Source organism: Lissotriton helveticus, chromosome 5_1 (genome assembly GCF_964261635.1).
Source record: "Lissotriton helveticus chromosome 5_1, aLisHel1.1, whole genome shotgun sequence".
NCBI lineage: Eukaryota > Metazoa > Chordata > Amphibia > Caudata > Salamandridae > Lissotriton > Lissotriton helveticus.
The window spans coordinates 2,007,718,802-2,007,735,819 of NC_136065.1; the positions used below are offsets into that span (position 1 = coordinate 2,007,718,802).

A 17,018-nucleotide genomic window follows, 5' to 3' on the forward strand; every position below is an offset into this window, starting at 1 on the left:
TTTATTTGAAACTCTTTGCAAACAGGATTTACAATCAATCAACCTTCGCCATAAGAAACACACCAATATATCATCGGGCGAATTGAAGATCATCAAAAACATTAGTTACGATGAATCCATACTATGTCAGAAAGCAGATAAGGGCGGAGCTCTAGTCATTATGGACCGGTCATACTATGAATCACAAATCAGTGAACATTTGGACGACACCAACCTATATATGAGTATCTCATATAACCCTACCAGAGAAATTCAGGACACCCTTGCTCAGATTTTGAAAAAAGCAACAGACAACGGCACCATTAAAGAGAAAACCAAACAATATTTAACACAGATGGATCCACGGAGCCCGTCATTTTATATGACACCAAAAATCCACAAAAACTTGCATAAACCACCATGCAAACCCATAGTGTCCACGTCTAAGAGCATCCATGAACCCGTGGGTAAATTCCTTGACAAGTACCTCCAACCATTTGCAGTGGAAGCCCAGTCTTATATTAAAGACACCACAGACTTTTTGAAAAAATTGGCTACTATCAGAATCACCAAAGAACAACCCATTGTCATGGCGACCATAGACGTCAAAGCGTTATATACGTCTATACCGCATCTATCAGGCATAGAGGCAGTAGAAAAAGTGCTGTTACACAGTAGCTATGAAGAAACTATGAAAATCTTTTTGATGGAACTTCTAGAGTTTACTTTAATGCACAGCTACTTTAAACATGGCGATCTGTGGTATATCCAAAAGAGTGGTAAATCCATGGGCAATTCGGCTTCTCCGACCTACGCTAATATCTTCATGAGGAACTATGAAGAGACCAACATTCTGAGTCAAAACACATGGAAAGAACACATTAAACTCTATGTCCGTTTCATTGATGACATTTTTATTGTCTGGGAAGGTGCCAAAGAAACCTTATCATTAGAAATCTCGAAACTGAATTTGATAGATGAACGTATTCAGTTCACCTGGGATATCCAAGACAAAAACATCAATTTTCTGGATGTGAATGTCATCCGAGGAGAGTCTAATTTTGATACAACTCTATACAGAAAAAACACTGACCGGAATAACTTATTGAGTTATGATAGTTTTCATCCTCCAGCCCTAAAAAGACACTTACCATTTTCACAACTTATGAGGGTGAAACGAGTTGTCTCGGAACCGCAAAAAGCAGAAATTCAAATGATTGAAATGTCCACACGATTTCAGAAAAGAGGCTACCCTCCATCGATTTTGAATGAAGCCACACAAAGAATCAAAAACATGTCCAGAGAAACTTTGTTTACCAATAAACCAGCTTCCAATGAGCAACGCATAACATGTGTGAGTAAATTTTCCACAGCCAGTCAATCTTTTAAAAACATCATAAGAAAACATTGGTCGATACTACGGATAGAATCAGACTTCAAGGGAGCGTTTGAGCATGAACCATTGTTTGCACATACCCGTTCAAAAAACATGGGACAACTTTTGAAATCTAGACCCAAGATCAACCCATACTCTATATCCAAAGGAACGTTGCCATGTATGAATTGTAATAACTGTGGCAATATTATGAAAGGCAACAAGCTATCTCCACCAGAGTTCAAAGAGACCATTAACTTGCAAGTAAACGGCACATGTGATACCATGAGCGTTATCTACATACTGAGCTGTCCTTGTAAATTACATTACGTTGGTCACACTGAGCGTAAATTAAAAATCCGGCTCAATGAACATAAGAGCAACATTCGAACAAAAACGCTCAAATCCACCGTTGCCACACATTTCATGGAAGCTAAACATGACATAACAGAACTCAAAGCACGAATTTTGGAAGTAGTGGATAAACACGAAGGCACCAACAACAAAACACAACTCTTAAAGAGAGAGAACCACTGGATATATCGCCTTAAAACTTTGAAACCGTGGGGCCTTAATGAAAGGGTGGAATTCCTCTGTTATTTGTAAATGTATTGATTACCTACTTTACATGTCCCTCGCATGATGTCCTTTGATTTATTGTATCGTATATTGTACTGATAGCATACAAGTACCACAATCCTTAGCGCAGCGCGTAGATACAAACCCCACCCACCTACTTCCTTTATACACCTTCCGCCACTCCGTGATGTTTGAACCGGAGCGTAGCGGACCCCTGAGAGCGGCTCTTTGCTTTTCCTGGTAAGCGTAGTTTATGCACGGCTTGTTAGAGCGTTGCGTTTCTTAGCGCATTTACTTGACATTTACAGAGTTTCTAGCGGAGTTGTTAACCCATATTCTAGACCGCTATGCCCTCTACATACCTGTAGCAGGCATTTGTGTACTTGCTATCACTCCTCCTGTATTAGTCTTCTTGTTAACCACGCCCCATCGATTAGCCATTACGAAGCCAGTTTAATGTCCAGCACCATGTTTAATTTAAACTACAGGACCACTAGCCGTTTTCACATGTATCTAGCGTTTGTATAGTTTGTTGTATATAGTGTTAACATTTGATATATAGCCATTTGCAACTTATGGTGTTTATTTTATATATCTGCTAGCAATCATAGCTCGTATGTAGTTTTGTTGGTCGCACATGACGTAGTATTAATCACCGCCATTTGAATTTACAGATCCCTTGATAAAGGCGCTGGCTTGCGTCGAAATGCATTGGGAGGCCATGGGAGGCCAGAGATTTGCCAATTAAATCTATGTCATCAGACTGTTAACCTTTCGACCAAGACATTAGATGTGAATTAACATTTTGGATGTCGTTATGAACCATGGATTATAAATAAATGAAACTATTCCAATGAAGAAGTTATAAACCGTTTCTTGAAATTCTTGCTGGTTATCAGCATATACTTGTGCCCAGGTACACAAGTTGATTAAGAACTTGTTCTCATTTGCTAAAAGAATTTCAGACATTTTCAGAGGAGGAAGTGGACATCACAATAAAGAAAATCAAATCAGGGTCCCCAGCTGACCCCGCCTCCTCCCAAATCTTAGCTAAAATTGCACCAACCCTGATCACCGAATATACCGCTACCCTTAACCTATCTTTAACCCATTGTATGGTCCCTGCCCACTGGAAAGAGGCTATAGTTAGACCAATACTAAAAAATAAAAACGCCGACCCAAAACAACCCCTAAATTACCGCCCGATCTCCCTTCTACCACTCTTTGGGAAGGTCATGGAATCTTTAATAAATAAACAACTAGTTAAACATCTGGAAGACAACAAGCTACTGGATCCATCCCAGTCAGGCTTCAGAGCTTTTCATAGCACTGAGACTGCTCTGCTTGATATAGTGGATAATATTCGACTGACCATCGATGCAAGACAAACGGCCATTCTGATCCTATTTGATCATCGGCAGCCTTCGACACCATCTCACACAGCATTCTTTTAGAGCGCCTAGCAGAGATCGGTGTCGAGGGCGCAGCCCTACTTTGGATCAAGAGCTACCTGACCAGAAGGCGGTCTAGTGTCCAACTTGGGTCTTTTTCCTCAATAAACGTGGAAAACGATAAGGGAGTCCCCAGGGATCAATATTGAGCCCCACACTTTTCAACTTATAGCTATCCCCACTGGCCAAGGTAATTAGAGCGCATGGCTTTGAAACTGTGTCTTACGCTGATGACACTCAGCTGTTAATCTCCCTAGGTCCAAACCCTACAGACACTAAATCCAGATTCCAACATTGCTTGACCTCTATAAAGGAAAGGATGACCAACAATTACCCGATGCTTAACGCCGGAAAGACCGAGATAATACTGTTTGGAAATGCACAGAAATACTGGTCAGACGAATGGTGGCCACCAACATTAGGCCCCTGCCCCGAAGAACTCAGCTCAGAACTTGGGAGTCACTATCGATAATAAACTGTCCATGTTGGCCCATGTCAACAAAGTAGTACACACCAGCTTTGGACTGATGCGCAGCCTCAGGAAGATCTTTAAGTGGATCCCCATATCATCCCGCATGCCCTTAATAGAGGGCTAAATTATAAGTCGCCTGGACTACGGTAATGCACTGTTCGCTGCCATCAATGAAAGTCTCCTGACAAAACTTCAAACCCTGCAGAATACAGCGGCCAGACTGGTTCTTCATCTCCCCCCTCGCACTCCATCGCCCCCTTGTCTCAGAAAACTACACTGGCTCCCCATAAAAAAACGCATCAAATTTAAAATATGCTGCTAGTCCACAAAACTATCAATGGTCAAGGACCTAAATATTTGGAAAGAAAACTCTCCGATTACTGCCCGACCAGAACCCTTCGTTCCTCAGATAAGCATCTCCTAACGATCCATAAAGTCCGCACAGTCAGAAATGGGGACAGATGTTTTTCTAAAATAGCCCCAGAAACGTGGAACACCCTACCCCTTCAGATTAGAATAGACCCTAATCACAACACATTCCTCAGAAATCTGAAAACCTGGCTATTTTAGGTCCTCTAGGTCTGCCTTCCCTCTGTTCTCTCACTGAATCTCTGCAAGCGCTATGAGACCTATGGGTGATATATGTGCTATATAAATTCAATTTCAATTCAATTCAATTCAATCGATTGAGGGATCTCCACTGGTTGCCAGTGGGAAAGAGGATTATATTTAAGGCTCAGTATCTGGCATGTAAGGCATTACAGGGGAAAGGGCCTCTGTATCTGAGAACACACCTACGGAAATACAGTCCGTCTAGAAATTTAAGATCAGCACAGGCACATTTACTGGTAGTTCTGAGGTACAAGCAGTTACGCGGGGGGAGGAGTTTTATTGTTGGAACTGCAAAGGTATGGAACTCCCTTCTCTTGGAGATTAAAAATAGTAATTCCTTGATGTCATTCAGAAGTTTGCTGAAAACGTGGCTGTTCAAAAACGAATAAGTTCAGATAAAATTGAATCAGTGGAATTTTAGCTTTTAGGTAGTCCTAGCGCCAAGACGCCCCTGGGCATACGCTGCGCTTTACAAGTTGTAAAATCAGTCAATCAATCATCATACTATCCATCAATTGTTTCTTTTGCATAAGTCACCCTAAGTGGGAAGGGTATGCCCAGACGTGGGTCCCTTGCTCACTACACAAATGGATTCAAGCTAGCCTGGCTGATGAATGGCGATGCCCTGAAACCTGTCCCAAGATACTTGTTTCCAGTCTAGGGAAAACCTGGCTTGGCAGTTCGGGTTGGACTGCGTCTACAACGAACAGGGTCAAGACTGATTTGCATATTGCTGGGTCCAAACTGGGGTGGTGTGGTGGGCAAAATAATGATGGATTTCACCTAGATCCTTGTGACTGGGGTAAGTGGGAAGGGTATGCCCAGATCTGGGTCCCGTGCTCACTACATCACTGGATTCAAGCTATCCTGGCTGATGAAGGGTGATGCCCTGAAACCTGTCCTAGGATACTTGGTTCCAGTCCAGGGAGGACCTGGCTTGGCAGTGTGGGTTGGACTGTTGCCACAAGGAACAGGGTCAAGAATTATTTGCATAAGGCTGGGTCTGAACTAGAGTGGGGTGGTGAGCAAAAGAACTGCCTCTATTTAACTTTCTTAATAGAAAACGGCCAGCTGGGGTCAGTAAAATGGCAGAATCACTTTCATTCTCTAGATTCCAGTCCATAGAAATTGCCTTCCACAAGCACCCGTAGACAATAATATTTTTTTCAAATCTTGTATTTGCAGTGATATGACCAACGAAGGCTCTGCTTTTATATTACAAACAGAGCTTTGGACAATACCATTTCCTGCTGAAACGCAATATTTCTCTTCATGTGTTCCCATACCTGGCGTGTCATGCAGTTTGGTGCTAACTTTCCCTCTATATTAAAGAAAAGTAGATGTTTCTGCACCCAGGCTAATGTCCTGCATAGCTAAATGCATATAAGGTCCCAAAGGTGAAACCGATTGCACTGCAAATATTTGTTTGTTCAGCTGACAATTAATTCCGCTGCATGGGCCTCACTCGGGCACAGAAGGATGGTCGCACTTGTTTTTGTGCATTCCTGCATCCCGTTTTGATCTCCAATGTGTTAAAAGAGAGGTTCTCCTATAAATTGTGCAATACAGCAGGACACTTCAATGTGTTGGTGTGCAAGTAAAAGATGACATTTTAGATGAAATCCCAAAGAGAAGCACATGCATATCCTTTAAACGTGATGCCAGTTCATATTTTTCAACATGTTGCCAATGTTTTCTTGACATTTGTAGAGTGATACTGCGTTGCTTGCAATGAACCTGATTTTGTTGTTCCTATGCAGGGCTAGATTCGGTAAATCCAATGTAGGTAAAAAATCGGTAAAAAATACAGAATCTGTAGGATTCGGTATTTACCGAATCGGTATTTACCGATTCGGTAATTGACATTGATTCCTTCGGGCCTTGAGGCCCATAGGAATCAATGTCAATTACCGAATCGGTACCGATTCGGTAAAATTACCGAATTGACAAGGGGGACAGGGTGTCACTTTGACACCCTGTTGCACCCCTGATACTGGCTTGTGTGGGCATGTATGTGTGCCACATGGCACAGGTGTACATGCACAGATGTGCATGTACATAGAATTCGTTATTTATCATGAAATCGTATTTCATGGTAAATAACGAATTGTTAAGGGCCTGTGGCACTATTTTAAGTGCCACCTACATCTACATTTACCGATTTGGTAAATTTACCGATTCGGTATTTTACCGAATCTGTAAATTTACCGAATCGGTAAATTTACAGATTCGTTAATATTTGGACCCCCTACATGTCAAAAAACAAATACCGGTCGGTAACGGCCGAAATCGGCCGTTACCGACCGGTATTTGGTGTCCTACATCGGGCCCTTAGTGAACTAATTTAATTTTTTTTTTAAACTAGAGATTGTAGTAATTGTTTTCTGAACTGATTTAGTAATTAAGGTTATCTTAAATACATGAAGTGATTCCTGTGGCTTAGAATTGCTAGTGCTATTCTTTATTTTGACAGCACATCGCAGCTCCATTAAGTGAATACAAAGGCCTTTCACGAGAAAGGGGCACTAAGCTTGTTGCCGACCTGCCCCAGTCCTGTGGAGATGTAAAGGAACATTGGCTTAACGATTACTGTGAATTTAGGATGACCGCACACCTTGTAACCACCTTCTCCTTCTATCTGCAAAAGCTACGTAGAGTGATGCCATTCCTCACTCAGGCGGTCTCTTTGTGATTGGCTGTAATCTTGATTAAGCCATTGGCCCAAACTCAGGCTCAAGCATTTTCGCTCTGCCGTATACAGATCATCATAAATGATGCAGCTAGACTTGAGTCCGTTGCCATCATAGGTAGCCAAGTTGAACGGCTGCAGCATAAACTCCCCATCCAAGCTATAAAGTAGCCCTTAAGAAGCTGAATTTTGTCTATCAATCCATTGATGGGAATGCCCCTCACTAACTGAGAAATTGCGTCAGAGACTGTAGTGCAACTTACAATTATCATCAGACATTTTTCACCTCTTGATCCAAGACTTGGTAACTAACTTCAAGCCATTTTTGGACTCATTTCTGTCATTAGTATGCTTGCAAACTCCTTAAAAACTATTATTGTTTGAATCTGTATTTGTAGGTTTATCAGTTGATTGATCTGCTACTTTCGAGCGTTACAAAACCAGTGTCTAAGCACATTCTAAGAATAGCCTAATAACATGGCATATAGATCTGACAGCCTTTGTTTAGACATATTAAATGTGGAGTGCTTCTACACAGGCCTCTCACTCGCCTTAGAATAAACTGCATTCACAGAAGCAGTTGCTTCCATCTCATTTTGCATGTATGGTAAAAACATATTTTTTTATTTCTAGAAAATGTTACAAATTCGCTTGATTGAACTGAAGAGCAATTTAGACGATGTGAAGAAATTAACAACAGAGGAGCAAAAGAAACGGGTAGTGCTGGTGGTGAGTTACACAGTGGGGAGGAATCGTTCCTCCTAGTTTTTTAGTTCAATTTTTATTTTATTTATGCTGTTTCTAGTAATATGTTCTCTAGAGCTTTCCTACACCTCCCTCCCCCCGAAGCACTAAAGACTAAAGGCCTGATAACGACTTTGGTAGTGTGGGAGTGGCCTGCCATTCCCCTCTCCCATACCGCCAAAGTCGACTGCTGCCTGAGTACGAGTTATTTCGTGATCTGGTGGGCGGGCGAGCGGTGCGGTTTAAAGGCGCATATGTGAGTCTTTGAACTGCAGCACCAGAGGAGCACCAAAGCAAGTTCCTGCACAGCATGGATTTTGGTAGTCCACGCAGTGCAGAAAATGGGGTACATGCACGTATCCACAGGAACTGAGGCAACAGGGGACCACGGAGGGACCCTTTAGTTTCCTAACTGCCAGCATTTTTATGGGGTGAGCACCACCATGAGGCAGCTGGGGCTGAGAAAACTCGTAATATGCTTGGCGGTGCCGCATCACCACCAGGGATCGCGGATCTCCAGTGGTTGCGGCAGATCTATGGCGTACCGCCTTCATAATATGACAGTCACTTCACCTCTGCTGCGGTTTTGGCGATTCGATGGACCGCCAAACTCATAATAAGGCCCACAGTCAATTTGCCCATTCGAAGTAGAAAACCAGTTGGACTGCAACAAATAAACAACCCAGTTAGGAAAGTTTGCATTTGATGTTTTTTGATAATGATCAATCAAGGATCACTAAAAATTCATATGCATTTTGAAATGATTATTTTAAAATGCTGTTCTAGTTCACAGGATGTGAATGGCACCCATACAGAAAAAAAAATGGTATCGAAGACATTCATGAGTAATGTAAACAGAAGACACGATTCAGTAAGTAAAATTCTTCAATCTTAGTTTCAGGGATTTAGCCTTGCATACCTGTTTTGGAACAACAGAACCTTTTGTGTCCTCTTAAATAGCAAGTCTGTTATTCCTGTCACAGTTGTGCAAAGGGGAAGTATAAGCACAGTGTTGTGACCTCTTCACAGTAAAGAGATGTTCAATGCCATCGGTTCTAGTAAGAGAATATTTATTCCTGCAGCAAATATAACGTCGTAACCTGGGAGAGTCCTGGGCCAAGTGATACTCTTTGGAATCTCAGTATGGAATCACAAGGTTCTTGCAATGAGATTCCAGATAGGATGCCACATTCCCCACTGTAGAAAAACAAAAGAAAGGTAATGCAAACTATTGCAGCCAAAAAAACTAAACTTAATATGCAATTGTATAATACACAAATGAGGAATCACAAAGTATTTATGACCGAACATTGATGCAGGATCACATAGTATACACATATATCAACTAATACATTTGATAAGTCTTATACCATGTAGGAGGACATCGTAAAGACCTCGCAGATTGGCATTCAACATCTCACACATTTGAATTTTCCACATCGCATAAGATTGTACTACACTTGAACTTAGCTCCTTTGGGATACAAATACTGTAATAACCTTACCATTTTACTCATGCTCCAAACATTACCATCTGTTAACTAAACCACCTCTTTGCCTACTGTGATAATGAGGATTATGATATGGTGTGGTTGTGCAACCTCTCCTTGTAATATTGGAACAATGTTTTTATCAAGCTCACTCATATTTGTTTGTAAAACCTTAGCTCAGTCATGGGTAGCAGTAGGTCTGAACCTTCAGACTTAATCAAAGGAGCCAGTTGAATAAGAATGAAATGAGATAAAAAAAGAAATCTGACACCAATTTATAAACATAGGTTGTATTTTTATCTTTAAATAGACTCCTGAACAAAATCTAAGGAAGGGTTCAGAGATATGAATTTTTAGAGAATCAATAAATCACTGCTTTTCACCAGATTCATTAAATCATTGGAACCTACTACATTAGTGGTTACCCCACTTTAGAAAGTCGAACAAACATTATATGGGTACGCTTTGGGGGGCCGGTCACAGACACCACCAAAAAAGCTGTCTCCAGACCAGTTCCAGGTTCTGAGGAATGGAGTGGTCGTGATTCAAGGGACGCAGGATGCTGAAGATGCTCATGGATGTTGAGGATACTGAGCTGCTGCTCGGGGTCTTCCTATGGCCACCCCTCTGGTTTATGGGGGGTGACTTTGGCCTCAGGGGTTGATATCCCACAAAGTCCTGCATAAAACCAGTTGTCAGTGGTCTGTGGGTCTCCCGTTACAACCAAACCATTGGTTCCCTTTAACTTGCTGTGACTTCTGTGCTGAACAACTAAACTGCACTCCGATGACTCTCCCAGGTCCAGAAGATTCAGGTCAAATGTTGAGGGTCGGGGCTCGGTCTCCCAAGCTGCACTCAGCGGTCAGCAGTGATCAGAAATCTTGGGGCTGGCTGGCAAAGGTGCAAGCTTCTCATCTTCTGTGAACCTGGGAACCCGTGACTGGAGGAGGGGATCACCCAACTGACTCTTGGGCATCACCTATTCAGTTTGGGGATTGAGGAACAACTTTTCCTTGAGTGGGGCACTACAGGCACAGTTCTTTCTTTTCTAGTTCAAATTTTAAAAGTTGCTGTCCAGTCGTTGGTTCAGCCTCTCTTTGCTGGGTCAAGGGAACAGCTGGGCAGTGCATCTTCTTCAACATTCTCTCTAGTTCAGATGTGATCCGAGGTCTGAGTGACACTTTTATGCACTCCCCACTCCCAATATGGCAGAAGCCTGCTCTTGGTGTGTGGTGCTCCCTAGCCCTACCCAGAAGTGTAGCAACCTAGGGGCTACACTCCCCTCAAAATACTGGTTTGAGGGGGCGTGGCCAACCAAGATGGCCGTGTGATCGTAACCCAGGAAGGCTCCGCTGCTGAGGCCCCAATAAACCACGATTTCATAGACAATTCTGCATTAAAAATGAAGATTCTTACCGGTTCACCCAGGAGGAATGAAGCGCATGGACCGGATCGAGGCGAGAGGAGGTGATCTGCTGTGGATGCTGCCAGTTAGCAAGAGGGCTGGGAGGAGTTAGGTCCGGGCCGAGATTCAACTTGCAGCCAAGCCGGTGGAATTTGAATGCGGCAGGGATACCACGGCCCAGCCTCAAAACACAGATGTATTCCCGTAACATCGATGACACACAGATCACCCCAGAGAAGTGAGACACCGCCAGAGGTAGTGCCAGTGAGTGGGAAGCACGAGACCCGAGGCGTGAATAGAAGGAAGGCGCCGGCCCAGGTGTATAAGTGGTGCTGTCAACGACAAGATTTGCGTGAGGTTCCGTTGCAGCTGCGACACGGACAAGCCTGGGGTCGGTTGGGGCCCATCGACAGGGGGCTCTGAGGTGGCAAAGAGCGGTTGCAGCTGGGTGCCTGACTCTAAGATGGCGCCCAGCGGAGACACTCCATAAGCAGAAAATCAGAAGCGCTCCCCTCGCTGGAGCCTTACTCTCCGGTGAAGATCCCTGCATCGCATCCGTAGGCCCATTCTTTTAGGATCCAGAAGGAGCTCATGCTGGGACTATAAGGAGACAGTAATAGGTACCGGGACAACACGCAGACAGCCTGGATGGGTGGCAGTGCATGATTGTCCAGAGGGCATACCTCACACCACATCACCTTAACTGTATGTTTCCTAACGCACAACTCACCTTCCCTAGTTGTCAGGAAGAAGATGCAGACCTTATTCATATGCTGTGGGGGTGCCCGCGTTTAAGCATGTTCTGGCAAACTGTGGGAAATAGGGTTCAGGAGGTCACTGGAATGACTGTTTGGTTTTTGGCGGAAAGCTGCTTGCTGGGTCTGCATAAACGGCCTAAGGGACGGAAGGTCCAATTTAAATCTGCTGACCTGGCTGTACTTATAGCAAAGCGAGCCATCAAAATGCGGTGGAAATCTGCTTTGCGCCCTACACCTCTCTTATGGCAGATGGAAATGGTCCGCTGGGGCACTGCGGAGAGTGTGATTATTAGGCAGGAGGAAGTTAGAGGGCTACATAAGGTCCCTATCTCTCTAGATTGGGACCAGATGCTTGAAACATTCAAAGCCATTGATATGCTGACCCCTCCATCATCACAGAGTGGTCACACCCCACATCCCACATCCCCAAGAGGAGAACTGCTTGCTTTTCGATAGGGCCGTTCCCCCCTTTTCACTCGGAAGATCTAGAGATCTGTATATATTGCCTGCTGTTGAAGGATCTGTTATTTCATATGTAGATACAAGCTCTATTCACATTACGCTGTAAGTTAGTGGACCAGGAACTGGGAAGGGGGTGGGGGGATTTTTTGTAAAAGTTTATAATGTTTCGTTTGCACGATATTCATTGGTCTGCTAGGATTCTGCTACTTCGCTATTTTATTAGCATGTATATCTAATTTGTTCTAGTCCTTAGCGAATATATCACTGTCAGGATATGTATTCTTGGATATTACTGTCCACATTATCATTTACATTCTGGAACTAATGTATGCACTCATGTTCTATATATTTTTTTCTCCTTCTTAGCCCCCAATTGCTATGGAATTGCACCACATGTAGTATCCTGTTTGAAAACTCAATAAAATGGTGTTTGAAAAAAAAGACAGCCTGGTTGGGTCCAAGCAGACACTGTTTGAAGATTGAGGCACTTACAGCTCACAAGTGAAGACGCTCCTACATGTGACCTACCAGCCAACCAAAGCGGCACACAATCGCTAATAAAACACCGGCGAGGTGTTAAAGCTAAGGCTGAGATGGCCGTAGAGGCTCCCCAAGATAACACCACTCAGCTCCAAACGGATTCCCCTTAATTACAGGTTAGGATATATACTCTGAGTATCCTCTAAAAAGTAAAAACCTTCATGGTTAGAAGATTTTACTGCCTCCCCACAACACACAGGCAAAGCGACCAGTTGCAGGCACTAACATGACCCCTAAGGACTCAACCAGAGGAGGTGAATCGGCCACTAAATCCCTTGTGCACCTACCCACTTGCCCGCATCAAGGGAAAAGCAGCAACCCCCAGCAACACAGCGGACTGATCCCAGGACTAGAGGTAGTTCCATGTTGAAGAGGAAAGAGACATCAGAGCGCTATAGGGTGAAGAGCCCTACTGCACAGTGGGAGGACAGCCGCCTAAACAGGCCCCAGAGTGACTTCACACCACTTCAGAGCTGAGCGCCTCACAAATTGCGAGTCTTTTGCGACTCGCAGTTTGCGAGGTGCTATTTTGGATGTACAACAGTGTGTAACACACTGTTAGCGATTCCCAATGGGGTCGCAAATAGAGAGCTCATGAATATTACTGAGCCTCTCGCAATTTGAGACCCCATTGGGAATGGCAGGCCCTCCCAGGTATGGTGGCCTGCTGGGCTCAGCAGACCACCATGTCTGGGACTGCTTTTAAATAAAGCCGTTTTTTTTTAAATGCAGCCCGTAATCCTTAAAGAAAAACGGGGTGCCTTTATTTTTTTTGTAAAGGAAATTATTTTGTTTTGCTTTTTAAGGACGACTGCCTGCCCTAATAAATATTGTCCCCTGTATTTGCAAAGGGGAAGGGGCCAGCTTGGGACCCCTTCCCCTCTGCAGCCCCATTACCACCCTCTTGAAGAAGGTGGTAATTTGCGAGTGTTTTGCGCCTGCAATTGCGGGCACACAACATTCTTACATAGGGCGGCGCTCTCTATTAAGAAGGGAATGCCCCTTCCTAATAGCAAATCACAAAACTCTATTTTACGGGTCACAAAAAATTTTAACTCGCAAAATTCGGTTTATACATTCCCCATGCTGTTTTTGCATGCGCAAAAAACTTCACAAACCCAAAAACTGTTGTACATCTGACCCCAAGTCCCTACATCACTTTATGCGGGGAGAAGCTGGACACTAGGGATACCAGTACCGACACAGGGCTCATTTATGCAGCCAGAAAAATTGCAAAATAATAGTTTCCTTCTACTTCGCCCCCACAGCCACCAAAGACGTGGAAGTGCCAGCGACAGAGCAACACATCATGGCGCTATCTACGGAGGACCTCCTTGCCGCACTGAAGGAATTCAAACAAGAACTAAGAGAGGAGCTAAAGGCAGATATAGTGCAATCCATTGACTCACTTAGGGCTGACCTAAGTGGCAGACTCACCAACCTGTAGCAGGATGTCGACTCAGTGGGGGCCAGAGTACTAGATGTAGAGACTACCACTGTAAACTTGGAACAGAAAACGAAGCAGCTGACATTTACTGCACGGGATCTCCAAACTCGGCTACAAGCTGTACTACTAAAGAAAGAGAACCTGGAGAACAGGTTAAGACAGGAAAATATACGGATTTGCAATCTGGAAGAGGGAGCGGAGGGACCGGACCTAGAGGCCTTTGTTACTGGCCTGTTCACTGAAGCACTAGGGACAGCAACAACAAAAATATAGATCTTGTCCATAGAGTGGGAAGACCCAATCGAGGAGAGACTAGTAGACCGCGGGACATACTGGCGAAGCTACACTCATTCAAGACCAAAGAGGCCATACTACAAGCGGCTAGGAAGCTAGAGGCAGTAAAGTTCCAAGGGCATTCCTGTCAACTGTTCCAAGATGTAGCACCAGCAACCCTGGCCCGCCGCCAATAACTCAGACCAGTCACGGAAAAATTCAGACGGGACAACATTAGATACCGGTGGACCTTTTATATTTTTGAAAGTTTCAGATCTCGTAACAAAATACACCGCATAACCAAAGTCAAATAAGCCTTCAAAGTACTGGGCCTCCAAACACCAAAAACTACCACAGAGGCAAATGGCGAGGGACAACAGGATGGTTCTTCGCAAGGGGTGGCGAAGGGGGGCAGACCTGTCGCCTTCTCAAAGCGCAGAAGAAACAAAGCACTGATGAGATAACCTGCAAGAACGACACCAAGTGGAGAGAAGGATATATGTGCCAAACTCGCTCATCACTTTACAAACAGCGGCAACCAACACTGCCCCTAAACACCAGGAAATATGATTTCACTCTTCATTTCCAGTTGGAGAACCCAATCAACATGTATAATTGACGGCTCGGAGACCAGTGAAGAGGACTGTGTAGCTGGAAAGCATCCGCATGTCTCAAATAGGAAAACCAGAACTTGTATTTTGTTATAACTTTATTAAACTGACCCCGTTGACGGATCATGGTCCAATTATCTCGAACAATGGACAGACAACGCAATGGCGACCCAAATGGGGGACAGTGTGTCCCAACATTCTTGTTATTCAAGACTGTTGCTAGTCTTTTATCTCACAGTTTTATATGTTTTCTTGTTTTCTTTTCCCCCTTTGTATGTTCTGTGTGGAGTCCTGAGAGGTGAGAGCAATGTCGGTGGTGCACAGTGGGGACACACACACTGGACATGGCCAGTGGAAAGATCTGAGGGGTGTGGAGATGGGAGGTGGCCCTGGGGTGGGCGGCAAAGAGGGGATCACAGGGGAATGAGGGAGAGCATGAGATCACAACACAGTACCCACACCCAAGATGGTGATCACCACGCTGACATGGGATGTGAGAGGGATGAATGTCCCATCTAAGCATCAAAAGATATGGAAATATTTAACCGACCAACATTATGATGTAGTGGCACTCCAGGAGACTGCCTTAAAAGGTCAGAAGACCACAGAACAAAACACAAAGCATAACCCCTAGTTTTTAAATCCTCTGCCAATACCAAACACAATGGAGTTGCCCTTATCTTCCATCCTTCCCTCAGATTCCAGCCAACAATTATAATACCAACAAGGAGAGGAGGGTAGTATTGGTAAAGGTCCATATAAGGGGACGCATATGCACAATTGTGGGAATATATGTACCAAATACAAATTAAGCAACCTTTATCCATAATGCACTGACCCTTCTAGCTGGCTTCGCAGAGGACGACATTGTGATGATGGGAGAATTCAATCTGACATGGCATTCCGGGAAGGACAGCACCACCCACATAGGGATCACACAGGTATCTTCTCAAAGAATTTGAAACAAGCAATACACAACTTAGTCCTCAGAGGCAGTTGGAGGGAAGCACACCCAGAAGGTAAAGATTATACATTTTTCTTCCACATCCACCGCACTTACTCGAGACTCGACTATATAGTTATGAGCCAAACCATTAATAAATTACTTTGGGATGCCACTATTCACCCTATTATCATCTCCGACCATGCCCCAGTGGCGATCACCCTAGAGTGGCACAGCCCTAAACCAAAGTTCAAATGATGGTTGTTCCCCAACACGGTAACACAGGACAAATGCCCTAAGCTTCTCAATTAGGAAGTACTTTCAGCTAAATGACCCTAAAGACACATCTCTAGCTAAAAATTGGGACGCTTTCAATGCTGTAATCAGGGGCCAATGTATAACACTAATGGCAGCACTTAATAAGGAAATAACAACAAAAAGAATAATCTTGGAGGGAGAATTGAAAACACTAGAACAAACACACAAAGCCAACCCTACCTTCACAACTCAACGAAAGGTCCCAGCCCTAAAGGGAAAACTCCATGTGATCTACACTAACAGAGCAGAATTAACACTGATTAGGCTTAAGCAGACCTCATATGCACAGGGCAATAAAGTAGGAGCACACCTGGCACGACAACTACAGGTAAAGAGAAAAGGACTTTATCGGGGACATCCAGGCACCCTCAGGCTCACAAACACACGATGACTCGGGCAAAGCAAGAGCATTCAGAGACTTTTACAGTACTATATACACAGCTGGCCCACTCAATTTTCAGGCACAAACAGATTATCTAAAGACTGTGGAAATCCCACGCTTTAAACAGAACCAGAATGAACACATAGGGGAAGCTATCACAAAAGAAGTACAAAAAGCCATTGGGAGTCTGAAACTACACATATCTCCTCGGCCAGATGGCCTGACAACACAATTTTATTAAACTTTTAGTACAGAACGAATTTCCCAGCTGACGGCCCTGTTCAATCACATAGCGACTACTAAACAAACGACCCACACTGTGAGTGAAGCTGTTCTGCCTGTGATTCCCAAACCAGGGAAAGATCCATGGTAGTGTGGTTCATATCGTCCCATAGCACTACTTAACCTAGACGCTAAATTGTATTAAAAATGTTTAGCTACCCGCCTAGAAAATGTAATGCCTGGATTGATCCATCCAGATCAATCGGG

General features: G+C 43.9%; 1 pseudogene; it reads left to right on the top strand.

The window, feature by feature from the left end:
* Positions 1-17,018, top strand: part of LOC144752845 (zinc finger protein RFP-like) — a 106,024-nt pseudogene that overhangs the window by 26,935 nt on the left and 62,071 nt on the right.